This window comes from Drosophila subpulchrella, unplaced genomic scaffold (genome assembly GCF_014743375.2).
Source record: "Drosophila subpulchrella strain 33 F10 #4 breed RU33 unplaced genomic scaffold, RU_Dsub_v1.1 Primary Assembly Seq15, whole genome shotgun sequence".
In the NCBI taxonomy this organism is placed as follows: Eukaryota; Metazoa; Arthropoda; class Insecta; order Diptera; family Drosophilidae; genus Drosophila; species Drosophila subpulchrella.
In genome coordinates this window covers 3,175,114-3,193,208 of record NW_023665489.1, presented here as the reverse complement: position 1 = coordinate 3,193,208, position 18,095 = coordinate 3,175,114, and the positions used below count along the sequence as shown (strand labels likewise).

At 44.1% G+C, this 18,095-nt stretch overlaps 1 pseudogene; it reads right to left on the bottom strand.

The window, feature by feature from the left end:
- Positions 1-4,368: 4,368 nt before the first annotated feature.
- The window catches only part of LOC119558928, a 50,776-nt pseudogene continuing 37,049 nt past the window's right edge, over positions 4,369-18,095 (bottom strand).

Below are 18,095 nucleotides of genomic sequence, written 5' to 3'. Positions count from 1 at the left end.
ACTTGCAGCACAAACGAGAATTTGAATTTCTAAATAAATTTCTTTGCAATCAGTATATAGCAAGTGTTGAAAACGGGCTAAAAAGTAATCCCAACTCTTTTTGGCGATTCATCAATTCAAAGAAGAACGCTTCTTCAGTCCCATCTGCTAGGTTCCTAGGGAATTTATCTTCCCATTCAAATACAGAAACTGCAAATCTCTTTGCCTCTTATTTTAAAGCTAAATTTGACTAGACGAGTCGATCTAGCCATGTCCGTCTGTCCGTCTGTCCGTCCGTATCTACGCAAACTAGTCTCTCAGTTTTAAAGCTATCGGGCTGAAACTTTCTCAAAAGTCTTATATTTTTTGCAGGTAGTATATAAGTCGGAACCAGCCGGATCGGACAACTATATCTTATAGCTCCCATAGGAATAATCGGAAAAAAAATGTTAAAAAATTATATCTTTGGTGTTTTTTAACTTTTTACCTCTTTTCCTTGGAAATAACATTTTTTAATTAGTTCTGAATTTCGAATTTAATTTTATCAAAATCGGACGACTATATCATATAGCTGCCATAGGAACGATCGTAAAATCGGTGGGAAAATAATATGAAACATATTATAACTTCGGTGTCTTTTGACATATAATCTTATACTATTGGGAATATAATTTTTTGTGTTTTTAAAATTAATAATTATACCTGCAAGGGTATATAAGCTTCGGCTTGCCGAAGCTAACTTCCTTTCTTGTTTTTCACTTTTTCACTATTTTTGCCTTGCAAAAAGATATGGCTGCAAAAAATACCAAAGATACCGAAAAAATGTTGTATTACAATTTATTACAGATGTAATGTAAAGAATTTAAATATTCACAAAACTATTTTATAAAATCTGTGAAAGAAGAATAGCACCCATATTATATTATATATATGTATATATTAAATATTATATATATATATTGTTTGTAAAACCGACGACGCCTTACCTTGTGTTATAAGTTCGTATGTGAATATAATTTTTGTAAAAACACAATAGAGAAAAGTAAACAATAAAACCAAATTCACTTGCTAATGTACATATATAAGTTTTTAACAAAAATATTCCTAAAAATATATATACACATTTGTATACTTACAAATATATTTAATGCTTATTATTTTTTATTATATTAATTAATGTTTAAACCAACGTATGCTTTATCGTTAAAACATAATTTATTCATAAGCTTATTAAAATAATATAATTGCATACTTTTCTTATATATATTTTGTTGTCTTATATTTATTTACAATATATTTCAAATATGTTTAATGTCCGTTACAAAGGGAAATTTGTCATCCCCGTCAAACAAATTTGAAATGCGCGCCCCATTTTGGCTCGATTCGAACTCTTCAAGCCTATTTTTACAGAGAGAATATGTGATTGCATGGGTAGACGTCGAGCGTCGTGACGTCACGTCAAACCTTGAGTCCAGCGTCGTGACGTCACGCCAAACCAAGTGAGGTGAAAAACATTCAATAAAAAGACATGTACATTTTTAATTTAAATTAAATTTATTAAAAGATTCTCATGTTCATCAATAATAAGGCAGTTTATTTTAGAAATAAATTTTTTGCTGTTTTACCCAGAAAACCGCCAATAAATCTTGAATACAACCCCTACTATCAGTACTCTTCTTTCGCACGCAGCTCTTACGGCGGATGCGTCCTGTTGCTGGTCCCTCGCACAAGTTCGAACAGCTGATTTTTTCCCCACACCTTCAAACGTCGGCGTAGGCCGCAGCTACCGGCAGAGCAATTGGAGCCTCTATATAGTTTCTTACTCTACGTCAGAAGTTTGCAACGCAGTGAAGGAGACTTTTCGACCCCATAAAGTATATATATTCTTGATCAGCATGACTAGACGAGTCGATCTAGCCATGTCCGTCTGTTCGTCCGTTTCTGGGCTGAAACTTTCCCAAAAGTCTTATATCATTTGCAGTCGGAACCAGCCGGATCGGACAACTATATCTAATAGCTCCCATAGGAATAATCAGAAAAAAAATGTAAAAAAATTATATATTTGGTGTTTTTTAACATATAACCTCCTACGCCTCCTACATTTTTTAGTAAGTTCTGAATTTTGAATTTAGTATTATAAAAATCGGACGACTATATCATATAGCTGCCATAGGAACGATTGGAAAATTGGTGGTGGAATAATATGAAACAAATTATAGCTTCGTTGTTTTTTATCATATAATCTCATTCGCTTGGAAATAACATTTTTTAATTAACTCTGAACTTCGAATTTAATATTGTTCAAATCGGACGGCTATATCGTATAGCTCCCACAGGAACGACCGGGAAATTGGTGGGAAAATAATATGAAAGAAATCATAGCTTCGGTGTTTTTTTCACACAAATTCGTCCTTTTCAATAAGTACTGAATGGGTTGGCAAATGTATGGTAACATTCAAACGGCATTTAAATTACCTTTCCATTGATGCCAAAGTTAACAAGATGTAAGTTCAAATTATGAGTATATTTAACTTTTGTTTTGTGAAAATACTTTTGACCACCCCTGTATACACTCATAGAAATTTTACTGTAAAATCGCCCTAAAAACAAGGAAAATCACCCTAAAACGGGGGTCAATGGCGACTGGGTAACAAAATAAGGGCAACAATTTCTAAAAATAGGCATGTATTGGTCTTACATTTAGGGCGATTTTTCTTAGATCTAGGGTTAATTTTCTTAAGTCTAGGGCGATTTTTCTGTTTTCAAAGGTAAATACCCTTAACATATGAAAAAATATTTTAATCATCAACGGCGGTATATTTTGAAATTAGGGTGATGCGCCCTAAAAATAAGAGCAAGTGCCCTAAATATTAAAACTAATTTTTATAAAAAAATCGTGTTTGGACATGTTTGCTGGTTCTCGGCAAACATTATTCTGCGGTACTTTTTCCGGGATTTTTTTTTAGAATTATTTGACTCAGTGTCCTTTTTTCACTATAATTTCAGAGGGTGAGAAAAGAGCGAGGTTATTATTTGGCCGCTCCACGCATGTTGGTATAAACTGCTAATTAGAGTCAATATGAACTGAAAAGTAGTAGTAGTAGTAGTAGTTAAACAGAATCAGGGAAAAAACATTAATATAAAACAACTTACTTCTTTAGAAAAACTTCGTGGTCGCAGCGAGAATCGAACTCACGACCGCTGGGTTCGCAGTCGAGAGCACTACCGCTGCACCGAAGACGCATCGCTCTAGGCGACGCGCAGGGTGCATATCTCAATTTTTTCTAAAAACAAATTCTCAATTTAATTCTAAGAAATATTCTCACTAACGACAACAAATTATGTTTTATTTTACCCAATTAGACTAAATACATTAAAAAACTATTATTTTAATGTAATATACATATTTTTTATTTGTTATTTTGACGTGTTCTAAAATTTTTTTTGCCTCTGCACACAAAATTGGTTAAGAATTCAATTCTAAAAACTTGCACAAAAAAAAAAAATAAATGTTGACTCTTCGTAGGCTCGAACTCACGCCATTTAGATGAGTTTGAAAGTTTAACGCATTAGACCGCTAGGCTACCGAAAATCAAAATTCAAGGGCGATATTCTAGTTTCAAGGGCGATTTTTGATGATTTTTTGTTCTACGAAATAAGGCGATTTGCCCTAAATATGAGAAAATATTAAAAGTATATGCTCGGAAAAATTCGCCCTACATAATAGAAATTTGAGAAAAATTAACCCTAAAACATATTTTCTATGGCGATTTTTCCTATATTTAGGGCGATTTTTCTTAATGTTAGGGCGATTTTTCTAGCATTTAGAAAATTAATTTTATGAGTGTAGCGCCACCAGAGTGGACGTGGCAAATTTTTTTAGATCAATCGATAGGTATTGACGAGACCAATACATTTCAGTTAACATTTTTATTCAAGCATGTAGAATACTGTAGGAGCCACAGTTTTGGGCGGTTTGTGGGCGTTAGAGTGGGCGTGGCACTCTGCTGAAACAAACTTGCGCTGCGCAGGGATCGCAGGAATCTGCATGCCTAATCCCAGTATTGTAGCTCTTATAGTTTCCGAGATCTCAGCGTTCATACGGACAGACGGACATGGCTAGATCGGCTCGGCTAGTGATCCTGATCAAGAATATATATATTTTATGGGGTCGGAAACGCTTCCTTCTGCCTGTTACATACTTTCCGACGAAGCTAGTATTTTCTTTTACTCTACGAGTAACTGGTATAAAAATATACATATGCGTAGATGTAGTTCAGATATATGAGTGCCGAACTTTGGAAGCCCACAACACTCTTGGCACATTCCACGCAATCTAACAAATTTAAAGCATATAATATTTAATTTTTTTATTTTTATTTATTTATTTTAAAATTTGGGCTCGGAAGTTCCTTGTGTTATCGGGGTCGTTGGCACCTCCTCGTCAGCACCTGGGGCCGGCGTTGCCTTTCTTTGGTGCAACTCAAATTTTTCACGCACCGCAATGCCTTCTGCAGCGCTTTTTCGGGATGCTCCGAGAGCGATTGCATCTGGTATTAGAAAAAAAAATTAGTTTTAAAAATAAAACGAGACGAGAATAAAAACGAGTGATCGAAAGTAATCGTTATTTGTAAGTTTTTATTTATAATAAAAGATATGTTATTTTTGGCATTTAAAGTAAAAGTCCCAAAAGTTTTTTAAAAATTAAACTTACAAACAATTGTTACTTTCGGCCCCAATAAAAACTTACTTAGCAAGGCGCGTACGAAGTTTGGGTAAGCTTTGAGCTTCCTCTTGTTCTGGCCCCCCTCCAAATTGTGGGACAGAACAAGGTCCTCTGAAAGCACGTTTAGTATGGAACGGCTCAGCCTTCCATTTTTAAGTAGCGTTACCATCAGCTTTGTCTAAAAATATAAGAAAATATTTTTAAAAAATGGAGAAGTAAAGCTAAGAACGAAAGCCTCGACTACGAAATAAATATAATTAAAAAACAAGAATATAACTTACATAGTTCTCCAAATTCCCGTCCACTAGTTTAGTGTCGATCCCTTGGAGGTCCTCGGCTGTGCATAGAGGGAAGGAGCGCTCCATGGTCTCGACTATCTTGGTATCCACCTTGCCCGACTGCCTTACGTAGGCGGTTAGGGAGCCAAGGGCATTGAGGCCTTGGTGGATACCCCTCACTTCCGCCAGAAGCTCCTCTATGTTTTTTTTCCATCTATAAATAACATGTAAAGAAAAATACAAAATATTACTATTATTATCCAAATTTAAAAGAAAACTTACTGTCCAGCCGGGCGCTCTGGGAATCCTCTAAAAAATTTAAATGGTTAATAACTAGAAAAATTAAGAAAAATATTGTACATACCGCTCGTGGAAAGGCAAAAACGATTCGGGGCACTAATTTTTAAAACTTCCAAAAAATAATATATAAAGAAATAATAAAGAAATAAAATGAAAAATAATAAAACAAATAAGAAATAAATAAAAATAAAACAAACAATAAAATAATAAAATAGAATTAAAAGAGGAAGCAAATAAATAAATGATAAAATAAATAAACAAATAAGAAATAAATAAAACAAACAATAAAAAAATAAAAATAAAATATAATTAAAATAAAAAGTAAATAACGTTTTTTTTTCGGTTTTCGAACCGGGAAGGTGAATCTTCAAAAGATATAAAGAGCGCCGTCGCTGTTATATGCCCGATTCGGTTTATAAAACGCCTACGGACTAAACACCTCCCATTTTAGACCTAAGAAAAATGCAACATGGGAATTAATACTATACTATTTTTGAGAGGAATTCCTACGGCTTTCCTACTAAGCTGTGAAACTGAAAACTTTTCTAAAATTCCTTCACATATACCCACATCAAATGAACTAATAGGCTCATCATAAAAACTTAAAAGCTCAGAAAATTTTCTACCTAAAATAAATATTTCTCCTTCCTCTTCTATAAAGGATTTCACTTTAATTGGAACTATTTCCTGTACAAAACAAAAATTATCGGGTCTAGTCCCGCTCAGTATGCAATATTTCATTTTTAATATTTTTTTTTTTCTATTTTTATCTGCTGTTCTTCTTTTCTTTGTAGGGAACCCTCGCTAATTTTTCTATTTATTTGGCCAGAATTTGTGTGGGTTTTCGGACAAAACGCTTAAGAGTTTGCAAATAATTTTCAAATGCGTAGGACAAACCACTAATCGAATCTCCGACTACTGTGATCGTTTCGCATATATGTAGTAGGCCGTGATCATATTACGATGGAAAATTTTCAATGAAAACATTCAACATTTCTTGGCTAATGAGAACATTTCGTTGTCGTTGTTTTTCAGAGCAGAGCAATGTATATGCACAATGTAATAACAAAAATGCATAATATTGCTCTTTCCTGACTGTATCTTTAAGAGCTACAATCCCACTATACAATAAAAACTGTCTATACCACCTTGCCTGTTACAAAAGTCGTTTACAATTGATTCTAGGCTTTGTCATTGTATTAAATAATGCTTTTATATGTAACTAGCGCGGCATCAGGTGATCAAAGATCCTCCCAATTTACTATGTTACAAATTACATTGGCATCACATCCATTGTCGTTTATAAAGTAAATTATAAACTTTAAATGGTATAGAAGCCATACAATGCAAATTGCCCCTTATTTATCATTGCAGTCCAGCACGGATACGACCTTAGAGGCGCTCAGGCATAATCCAACGGACGTAGCGTCATACCACTGTTCGCTCGAACAAGTATTGTGCCATTGGTCCGTACCTGCGGTTCCTCTCGTACTACGCAGGAATGCTGTCGCAACAACGTTTTGTCATTAGTAGGGTAAAACTAACCTGTCTCACGACGGTCTAAACCCAGCTCACGTTCCCTTGCATGGGTGAACAATCCAACGCTTGGTGAATTTTGCTTCACAATGATAGGAAGAGCCGACATCGAAGGATCAAAAAGCGACGTCGCTATGAACGCTTGCCGCCACAAGCCAGTTATCCCTATGGTAACTTTTCTGACACCTCTTGTTAAAAACTCTTTAAACCAAAAGGATCGATAGGCCGAGCTTTTGCTGTCCCTGTGTGTACTGAACACCGAGATCAAGTCAGCATTTGCCCTTTTGCTCTATGTGTGGTTTCTGTCCGCACTGAGCTGGCCTTGGGACACCTCCGTTATTATTTGAGAGATGTACCGCCCCATTCAAACTCCCTACCTGGCAATGTCCTTGAATTGGATCATACCTGAGTAATTGGAGTTATACCAAATTTTCAAATCAAAAATACATAAATGCACCGTTTTATTAAAGAATTTGTTTGCGATTATATAACAAACTCGTGATACTTTGATCAAGAAGCTTGCATCAAAACCCAATACCATAAGATATAATAAATATATCCGTATAATGGCTAGGAAATGATACACGTTCCATTTAATCAAGTAAGTAAGGAATCAATAAGAGTAGTGGTATTTCATTGGCGATACCAAACCGAAGTCTAATATCTCCCACTTATTCTACACCTCTTATGTCTCCTTACACTGCCAGATTAGAGTCAAGCTCAAAAGGGTCTTCTTTCCCCGCTAATTATTCCAAGCCCGTTCCCTTGGCTGTGGTTTCGCTAGATAGTAGGTAGGGACAGGGGGTGTGTCTCGGATCCCTCCGAACTTATTTTACGTGGCGTGTTCCACAATGAAGGGATTACAACCACGGCATTCTAATATACCCACAAGTGAGTATATAATGCACGGGTCTAGGTTAAGCGCCAGACCAACGCCCCGGACTAGAAGCTATAGCTATGTACATAGCAACCAGCCCAGTAGCAATTCGAGTGCTTACTTGTCGGGCAAGCACTCCCCCTTGCGTAGGGGCGAGATCTATCTAAAATCTCTACTGTTCTGTGGGTCGCAGCACCCGAGTTGTGTAACGCAACATCCACGTCGAGCCCGAGGACTCTACCCGCGATTTAGGTGTCAACCACAGCCACCACGATACTCCCACAAGGGGGCCAACCTCAATGAGCAGCCTTGGAGCTGCTCAACCCGTGGTACCGAAATTACAGGCTCGGTGAGCCTCACCCCTTCAGCTCCGACAAGCTCGGATGGGGCAACCATTTGCCATATTAGTCGCCTCCTACGACAAGCTATGACAGGCTGTGGCAGTATTCTTCGCCGCTACCACACGGCAAGTGGTGGAGACTACAAGTCCCTTCTCCGGTTGAATGCCTCCTCGGCGAACGTCGTAAGCCGTCGGGTCCTCTCCTGATCCACCAGAATTCCATCGAATCCGATCCAGTTTCCGCCATCTTGCTGCACACCAAGTCCATCGAGGTCACGCAAATCCGCGTAGTTCGGGCAGTCACATAGGACATGCTGCCAGTCCTCACAAGGGGCGCCGCATAAACATGCGGCAGTAGGCATCGTACCGATCCTACACAGAAATGCGTTCATGGATCCATGTCCTGTGAGCAGAAATCCGGTGCGCATCGTGAATCCAAAATTTGGATCGCGATAGACAAGTTCGACGTCCGGGATGAATTTGTAGGTCACCCGGCCGGTTGACTCTACGTCATCCCATCTGTCTTGCCACGTCTGCAGTAAGCACTGCTCCATACGCACCATCATCTGCCCCCGGCTAAGACCTGTGAAGTCCTCGCCATGACACAGATCATACTCCTCCAACGGGTATCCACGCTTAAGCTTGTATTTAGCTGCCATTTGCATGGCAACCAAATCAAGCGGGGGAGCGCCAGCAAGAACCTGCAGTGCCGCAGTGGACACTGTTCGGCATACCGGAAGGCTTCCCATAAGGATAAGCCTCTGGCAAGCAAGGAGTCGCCTATTGGCCACAACTTGCTGCGTCGTACTGACATACCATATCGGGGCACCAAATAGTGCACAAGGCACCATGAGTCCGGCATAAATGGTCCGCCTGGCTCGAGGACTGAATCCCCAGTCTGCTCGAAGCACACGCGCCAATGCTCCAATGACTCCGGTCATGCGCCTCTTTAGCACTGTGAAGTGCTCGAGAAACTTCAAGCCTTCTTCGACCGTGATGCCCAGATACCGGCAGCTGCTGACATACGGCAAGTTTGCTCCCGCAAATCTTACCGCAGGGGCGCGACTAAGCGCACGCGAAGAGGTACGAGCCAATCGATGGCGAGGGTCCTCTTTGAGCAGCATAATTACCGTCTTGCTGGTGGAAACGGCAACGCCGACTTCCATCCCCCACGCTTCTACGATGGACATCAGCTGCGCTCCTTTTGTCTCCAGCACGTTCCGGGATTCTCCCTCAACGAGAAGCAGCAGGTCATCCGCGTACGCACTCAGGGTGCAGTACGACTCAAGGCGCCGGAGCAGTACATCCATCAACAAGTCCCATATAAATGGGCCGCTGATTGACCCCTGCGGACAGCCTCTAGTTACGGGGAGATTGACTTCCTCGTAACTGCTTCGGATCACTGCTCTTCTGTCTGAGAAAAAGCTCTGCCACAAGCCCATCTCTCGGCATCCCAGTTCGGCTAATCGGCGCAGTGCAGCACTCCACTCCACATTGTCGAAGGCTCCTTTGAAGTCCACGAAGATTCCGAGCACGTATCTCGCCGAGCTGGCTTCAACGCTGCTCTTCACGTGTCTCCAAGCATCCTCCACATAACGTCCTTGGCGAAATCCGAATTGCCATCTGCAGCCTTCCGGAAGAACTTCCCTCACACGATCCACCATAATGGCCTCGAGCACCTTGCCGAACACCGGCAGCAGGCAAATCCCACGATACGACGACGGTTCGCACTTATCCTTGTCGGGCCCCTTGAGCAGAGCCACGACACGTGGGCATTTCCACTCTGCAGGGAAATACCCCGACCGGATGCAGCTTGAATACAGCGCCGTCAGATGCTGAGGTATAGAGCGCCACACAGCCTTGCAAATCGTTCCGTTGATGCCGTCCATGCCAGGCGAGCGTTTGCTCTTCAACCTGGCGACACAAGCATCAACTTCTGAGACATTCAGGGGCGGTGGGATTTCCTCCGCGGAGACAATCGGTGCATCAGACTCCGCAGCTGGGAAAAAGTTGCGGAGGAGCACACGCGCACAGTCACCCCAATTGGTGACCAGCTCGCCATTCACGCGGAGGCTCCCAATCTCCGTCCGTCTCTTGCGACCTCGGCACATCTTGTAGACGCGCCCCCAGGGATCGTGCGAGTTCTCTCCCACGATGCGTCTCCAACTGTCCTCCTTGGTCTTCACGATGAGCTTCTTGTAGTCGGCTGTGGCATGCCTCAGCTCGACCACAATCTGCTCGGCCACGTCATCATTATGATGGCGTCTGGCATCCTGAAGACGGCGCCTGAGTCTCCTGACTTGGCGGCGCTTTGCGCAGAGGTCAGCGGTCCACCAACCTACCCTCGTTCTCGGCGGTCCGGGCGTTCTCCTACCCAACGCAAGGTCGCACACATCGTGCACCATCCTGCGAAGTGTGGAGACTTGTTGGTCCAGCGGCGATACTTGAAAGTCTTCCGGAATTTCGGCTGCCCTATTCACCAATTCCTGTTCGAACAGACGCCAACGTGCATTGGAGAAGTTCCAGGACGGTACCGGAGCTAGGCTCTCAACGGCTGTGTCGGTCGTTGGGTTGGCCACAACAGAAATAATGTTGTGGTCACTCAACTCCCACTCGTCCACTCTCCATTCATATGTGGCTAGCATATCTCCTGCGAAGTTGGCGAGTGTCACGTCGATATCGCTGTGCGATCTGTTGTTGTCGAACGTGTAGCTCCGACTGGGTTGGTTCAAGACCACCGCTCCCTTCGTCAGTATCCACTCGGACAGCAGCTCACCCCGAGAGTAGTTAGCTAGTCCCTCCGCGTGGGGAGGGAGTTTGCTAAACCACATGGGGGATGCTGCGTTCGCATCGAGTCCAAGGATTGCTGGAGTACTGCTGGCCAGCAGCAGGACAGCATCCAAGTACGCTAGATACGACTGGAGGCTATAATCCTCATCGCTATCGAACTGGCAGTATGCGGCGCAAAGGAAAATTGAGCCAAAACTCCCCTTTATGTACACACACACACCGTAGTTGTTGGTGAGCGGCTCCACTGGCATGCAGATGACATCCTGGTGGTTCACATAAATGGCTGCCTTCCCTCGTTGATCAACGAAACTCCTCACTCCATCCGGCAACACATTTATCCTCTCGACGCCCACGTAAGGCTCCTGCACCAGTGCGAACAGACTCTTGCTTTCAAGCAACCGGACTCCGAGCTCTATGGTCGCAGCTCGTCCTCGACCACAGTTAGCTTGGATGAACCTAAACATTAATGTCTAGAGTTCACCCTTGCAAGCACCGCCGCGTATACCGGACATCCAGGGGACAGCATGTGGTGCCCCGACTGGTAGCCCTTAAAACGCCAATTCCGGCAGTCCACCGGGTTCTGGCACGCTCGCGCACTATGGCCAGTCTGTCCGCACTGCCGGCAGACATTCTCCTTGTATCGGCAGTCTTTTATCTTATGGTCAAAACCAACACATCTGTGGCACGCGTATGTGCGCACCAACGCCCGGCAGTTGTAGGCGAACCAGCCAATATAGGCCTTTCCGCCGTCGAGCACGTCGAGGGCCGTGGTGCTTACTTCCAGCGTCACATTAACTGTGGCGCCGTCCGCCTGCGACCACGACTTCTCCAGTCGCACCTGCCTTTTATACGACTCCAGAGTCATCTTGTCAGCGAAGTTGTTTTTGTACAACTCGCTCATGAACTCATCCGGCGGCGTCGCAGTGTCAACGTTGCTGACCACTATTTTTGGCGTTTGCGCTGGGCTTTGTTTGACCTCTAGGCCAGCTTCTACAAACTTTTTGTTCGCGACCACCTTCTGTATCTCGCCGGACGATGGGGTGCGGATGATGGCACCGCCACGCGCCAGCCCTCTCACCTCGTGCAGACGCACTCCTAGCGAGGGAGCAATCTCCTTCCTGACTTTGTCCGCCAGCTCCTTACCCGAAATTTTCGGGTCGGAACTGTGGACAATGGCCGACCAGGTCTCGCGCGGTTTTCGCGGCATCGGGACCGGAACGGCGGATGGCATCGGGAGGCTTGGATATGCAGAGGCATATGCAGAGGGCATCCGCGGGGCAGCAGGTTGGGTAGTCGGCGGCGGTGGCGGCGGTGGTGCCTTCTTAGACTGCCGATGTCTGTCCTCCAGGACCGCGTTACGTAGCGTGAGCGCCGAGATGAGGGCCTCATATTTGGCCACAACGAGTAGCAGCTCCCTGGTGGAGCTCCTCACGATAACGCTGGTATCGAGTATGACCTCGGTCCGAATTTTCGCGACTTCCGCGGAAATCCGTCCGGGGCCACCCCTCACAACCTCCATGGCGTGGTCGTATTTCGCAACGTCTCCAGCAGCGGCAACAGTAGCGGCGTCAGCGCTAGCAGCGGTGTCAACGCTAGCAGCGACGGCGGCGCTAGCAGCGGCGGCGGCGCTAGCAGCGGCGGCGGCGCTAGCAGCGACGGCAGCACTAGCAGCGACATCGGCGTCGGCAGAGGCAGCGGTAGCGGCGGAAGCAACGCGAGCAGCGGGAGCGGGCGGCGGCGGCATCTCCAGAGAGGAGAGCGTCTCCTCTACAAGGGGCTCTGGCCCGCCTCCAACTCCATCCACGGCAACAATTTTTGCCTGCGAGGCATCCCGTGCGGCAGCACCTCGTCCACGCTTCCCCTTCGGGCGGCCTTTTCGTCCAACACTGACGCTACCTCGACTGCTGGCAGATTCGCTGCCCGAGCATCCACCCTCCGTCTCCATCGGAGATGGAGCCATCGCCCACCTACCCTCTAAACTTTTTCTCGAGCAAGCTCACTTACCCGATAAGAAAGCTTAGGCGGTACACTCACAGCTGACGCGCGAGAGGAATCACGCGAGAGGGAACACCTGACGCCAAACGCTCTCGCGAAAGCTCTCTCACGAAAGCGCTCTCTCGAAAGCGCTCTCCAAGCACACGCGGCGCGCGCACGTGTGGAATTTTCCACAAAGGAAAATCTGATTACTCCGCTCACCGCTGACTTTTCCAAAATGTTTTTGCACCACCGTACTCCTTTCGCAAAGGCACGAATTTTGACGCAAATTTTAACTTTGTACACCACGTACTTTCCGAGATATGACCGACTGATTGGGACCACGAAAAAAACACACGTCCGTCGTTAATCCATTCATGCGCGTCACTAATTAGATGACGAGGCATTTGGCTATTTTTTTTTTTTTTTTTTTTGATCGCTAAGGTATGGAAATCTTTAAAAGTTACTAGGTCTGCCAACACCTTGTGTGGTCTCAGTTTGTCTAGTTATGTACGATTCATTGCTCTATCTGAACCTTCTTCACATTGAGGGTTCCACAACGCCTACGTACTAAAATCATCCTTACATGCTGTTGTTGTGCGATGTTTATGCCTAATTGATGGTGTGCCTAGGCAGCAGGCATATATATTTGAACCAAGGGCATAAGCTACGTCCAGCCTCTTGAGTATCCACTATAATACATGAACTGTCTAAAACAGCCAAGACTACCTCTTATTACTTGTATAGATATGATATGGCTATCATATTTATTTAGAAGGCCCTTCGCAATCAACCGTTTTACGGATTGACCACTCCAGATCCCCCTCCAATTAATTGTGGCAGAGTGAAACTCTATGTCACCTGTCGCTACGAACTTGCGCCGCAATTCGCGTCTTATGTCCGGGGTATCGTATCTTTGGATTTTGCGCTGGTGCGCATCGTCCAAAGAGTGTCCGTCAGTTGTCACCTGAACGTCAATCACATCAATGGGATTTGGTCGGAGTACCACCAGGTCGGGTTTATTCAGGCCGGACTCGCCCTGCAGACTTGGCTCAACAATGACCACGCAGCCTCTCTCCTCAAGTCCCCGCTTGATTCGATTTACTACGCATTGTGTCTAGCTACCCGCCTCCCATGCGAGCGATAGCATTTTTGCATGATGTAGTTTGATGTTTCGGGAGCATCACATCCTTCACGACACTGTCGATCCAATTCGTGCCTTCCCCTCGTAGTACGAGACTTCGTGGGTTGGGCATTTATCCGCAGTTTAATTCCGTCTCTATATTCCTTTCCTGTTAGCAAACGCGTGGGTTGACTGACCCATCCGTGTTGTGGACCATAATGGCCCGCTTCACGGAGACCGTTGCCATCAACAGACACGAACAATCTATTTGCCCAATACTCTTCTATTGCCGAATGTGTATGCATTTCATGTTGTTCCGCTAGCAACCTAACTCGGGCCCTTTGCATTTCTTCCTTGAAGAAAGAGCTGGCCACTTCGGATTGCTCGAAGTGAGGCCATTTTATATTGCTCAATCGTCTTAGTCGAAGCATAGGAGCCATCCATCTTAGTGATGGAATCCCGAGTCCCCCACACTTTGGGGGGGCGTGAACGAATGCTATTGGCACATCCGGTGGTAAATCTAGCCATTTACGCACATAGAATCGTATCAATTTGTCGGATTTTCGTAACACACCTATCGTCACACTCCCAAGGGTAAGCTTGTGGTAGAGTTGTGGGATAAGGACGGTTCGAAGGGCAAATATCTTCTGTTGTGGCTTAAGAGGAGCTTGTGACAACCTTTGTAGCTTTGGACCAATTTCCTCGGCTGGGTTGCACTTCACTCTCCCGTTTGCATTGTAAATGATACATAAATACTTCCACTCGTTAGTTCGCTTCAATGCCGGACACCCGTTCAAGCCTACTTTGAAGGTATGTGGATCTAACACAGTACACTTCGGTTTCGGCTGACCCTTAATACCGATAGTGAAACACTTGTCAGCATTAAGGGTGAGTCCAACAGTAGCCAGATAGCTAACTGTCTTGTCAAGCCGTTGTTGAAGCCCCATTCGAGTTTCCGCAAAAAGGACCAAATCGTCTGCAAACGCGGCCGCGTTTGTCATGGCAGCTCCAACCTTGGTACCAATTTCGTTGGGGAAGGCTCTAAGTAACCGGTCAATGACCAGATTAAATAGAATAGGTCACAAAGGGTCACCCTGCTTCACTCCTCTAGCAGGGACGAATTCCTCTGAACTCCAACCTTCTCCGCAGAGACTAGTACCACCAACCTCGTACGAACTTTGTACGTAGTCGACGAAGTCCTTCGGTGCACCATAAGCTGTTAGGGTGTTATATATAGATGCATGTGACGAAGAGTCAAATGCCTTGCTTACATCCAGATAGGCTATGTAGCAAGATCTATAGCTTTTATGACTACTCCTTAGGACTAAGTCGACTATCGACGCATTATCGGCGCATCCGTCTGTTGGTAAGAAGCCCCGCTGACGCGGGTCCCAATCAACTGATGAGGTCAATCGGGTTGCCAATATTGCATTTAGCTGTCTTACCAAGACTGATGGCACCGATATTGGACGAAAGTCTTGCGGTCGCATTGCCGTCCCCGTCTTCGGAATGAAGATGGTTCTGGCTAGTCGGATAAAGCGAGGTAATTTACCGCACCATAGAATTAGGTTCATTATGCGAAGCATAACGCCTGACGGCACCTCCTTAGCAGATTTTGGAGTTATTCCGTCAGGCCCCGGAGAGCTAGATAATGCGACTCTTGATCTCCTAAGTTCGCGCTTTGTAATAGCGGACCATACCCTCTCAAGCGAGTGAACTGGAGTTGTCACTATGTTTTCGCAAGAGCTTGGGCTAGACTGAGTCATTACCTCTCTCCAATAGGGTTCCATATATTCTTGGTTTGGCATTACCGACTCATCAGTTTCCTCAAGTATTGACTTAATGCACCTTTCTTTATGCTTATCCCAGTTCCGCTGGATGACAGCGTACTGCTGCCTTCTGCTTTCTCTTCTATTCCGAGGCCGCCGTGCCGGCCTCGTCAGCGTGCGTCTTGCACCCTGTGTCGGAAAAATTCCCTGAAGATAAGCGAATAAGCACTGGAGAGTGGTTTCCTTCCCCTCGATCTGCGCGCTATCAATGATAGTTTGCAGTTCTTGGGCTCTCCATTTGGAAGGACAAACTACGGGGCTATAACCGCGTAGCGCCAACAAGATTCCACTGTTCGACCGTTCTAATAGTGTGATTGGAGACGTTTCAGACGTTGGTACTTGGGGGTTTTGCTCACTATTACTAGGGCGGCGCCGTATGGTTAGATTTGCAACTTCTGGGACCAGAGCAGATTGCCCCCTTATCTGCTCAATTTCTCCTTATAAGCTTTTTAATTGCTTCGACGCTACGGTTCGTGAAAAATACCGCTAGTTGCTTATTTATGTGTCTTACACCATTTGCCGTGAGCTCAACCTCCTTTCTCGCCATCATCATCTTCTCTTCCTCACACCATCTTTCCTTGATATCAACACGTCGACGAAGATCATCAAGTTCGTCTGGGTGTTGAGATCTCATGTGAACACCAAGTCCTCTTTTGCTTGTAAAGGACCGGTCACATATTGTACATGGCACTCCGACTGGAATAGCTTCTGCACTTGGTTCATATTGGGCATCCCCTGGGAAGAGATCCACAGGGGGTCGAGTCGTCATCCAATGTTCCACTAGTATCCGAGGCCTATTTATATTATATTCTGTAGTTCCAATATGTAAATTTCCCATAGGGTAACCAGCCCTATGGGAAATATATTCGCCGCTCAAATTGGCTGTTAAACAGTAAAGCAAGCTGTTTAACATTACCGGGGAACACCACGAGGAGGTTTTGAGTCGACTTGAATCTAGATATGACTTATGAATTACAGAATAATATTCGGCTTCTGCACATCCGAGGATATGACTTATGAATTACAGAATAATATTCCCCTTCTGCATACCTAAATTCCAGTTCCCCCCTAAATTCCAGTTCCCCATAAGAGAGTCATAGTTACTCCCGCCGTTGACCCGCGCTTACTTGAATTTCTTCACTTTGACATTCAGAGCACTGGGCAGAAATCACATTGTGTCAACACCCGCTAGGGCCATCACAATGCTTTGTTTTAATTAGACAGTCGGATTCCCCAAGTCCGTGCCAGTTCTGAATTGATTGTTAATTGATAATCGTTATAATTAATAAGAACTAATTGGTTTAACCCAATTAGTATTCTTATGGCTTTTACCGAAACTTGGCTGAAACCAGAGATATCAGACTCTGAAGTTCTGTCAAATAACTTTAATGCCTATAGGACCGATCGCTCCTCACGTAGGGGAGGCGGTGTGCTGATTGCCGTTACCACTAGCCTCACATCTGAAAAAATCTACTTTGATACCCATAACGAAATTGAATTTGTTAGTGTGAAAGTCTCCTTGCAATCCATATCTATTTTTGTAACATGTTCCTATATTCCACCTGGCTCTGATTTAATAATTTATGAGCACCATCTGTCTGCCATTAAATCTGTTCTATCCCTTCTTTCTAACAGAGACCTGTTGATTGTTTTGGGTGACTTTAATCTCCCTGATATCTCTTGGTCTTCTCCTACTGACTCACTTGTCGCTATACCCTTATCCGTCCATGATTTTGTAGATGGTCTTTTAGAATTATCGTTACAGAAAGTAAGCTTTATACGGAATTCATTAAATAGACAACTAGATCTTGTGTTTGTTTCAGACCCGTCTGAAGTCACGGTATCTAGAATTGATGCTCTTGTTGTACCTGAAGACCGATATCATCCAACAATGGAATTGACAATCTGCCTCCCATGCGTTGATACCCTCTCTCCTTTAGTTCCTCAAACTAAAATGAGATGTTTTCGAAAATGTGACTATAAAAAACTTAACGATATGATTTCTCTATATAATTGGACAGACTTGTACAATTGTATGGATATTGAAAGTGCCACTGAACTATTCTATATAGTGTTAAATACTTTTTTTAATGAATGCGTTCCTGATAGGCTTCCTTCAAAGCTAAACAGGCCTCCTTGGTTTACCAATGCGCTTCAAAGACTTAAAAACCTTAAAACAAACACCTATAAAAAGTATAAAAAATCGGGTAAGCCATCTGATTTTTCGAAATATGTGGTGGCTCGATCGGACTTTAGTGTTCTCAATAGTCATTGCTATTCTATGTATTTAAGTCGATGTAAATTCGAATTTTCAAATGATCCGAAGCAGTTTTATAACTTTGT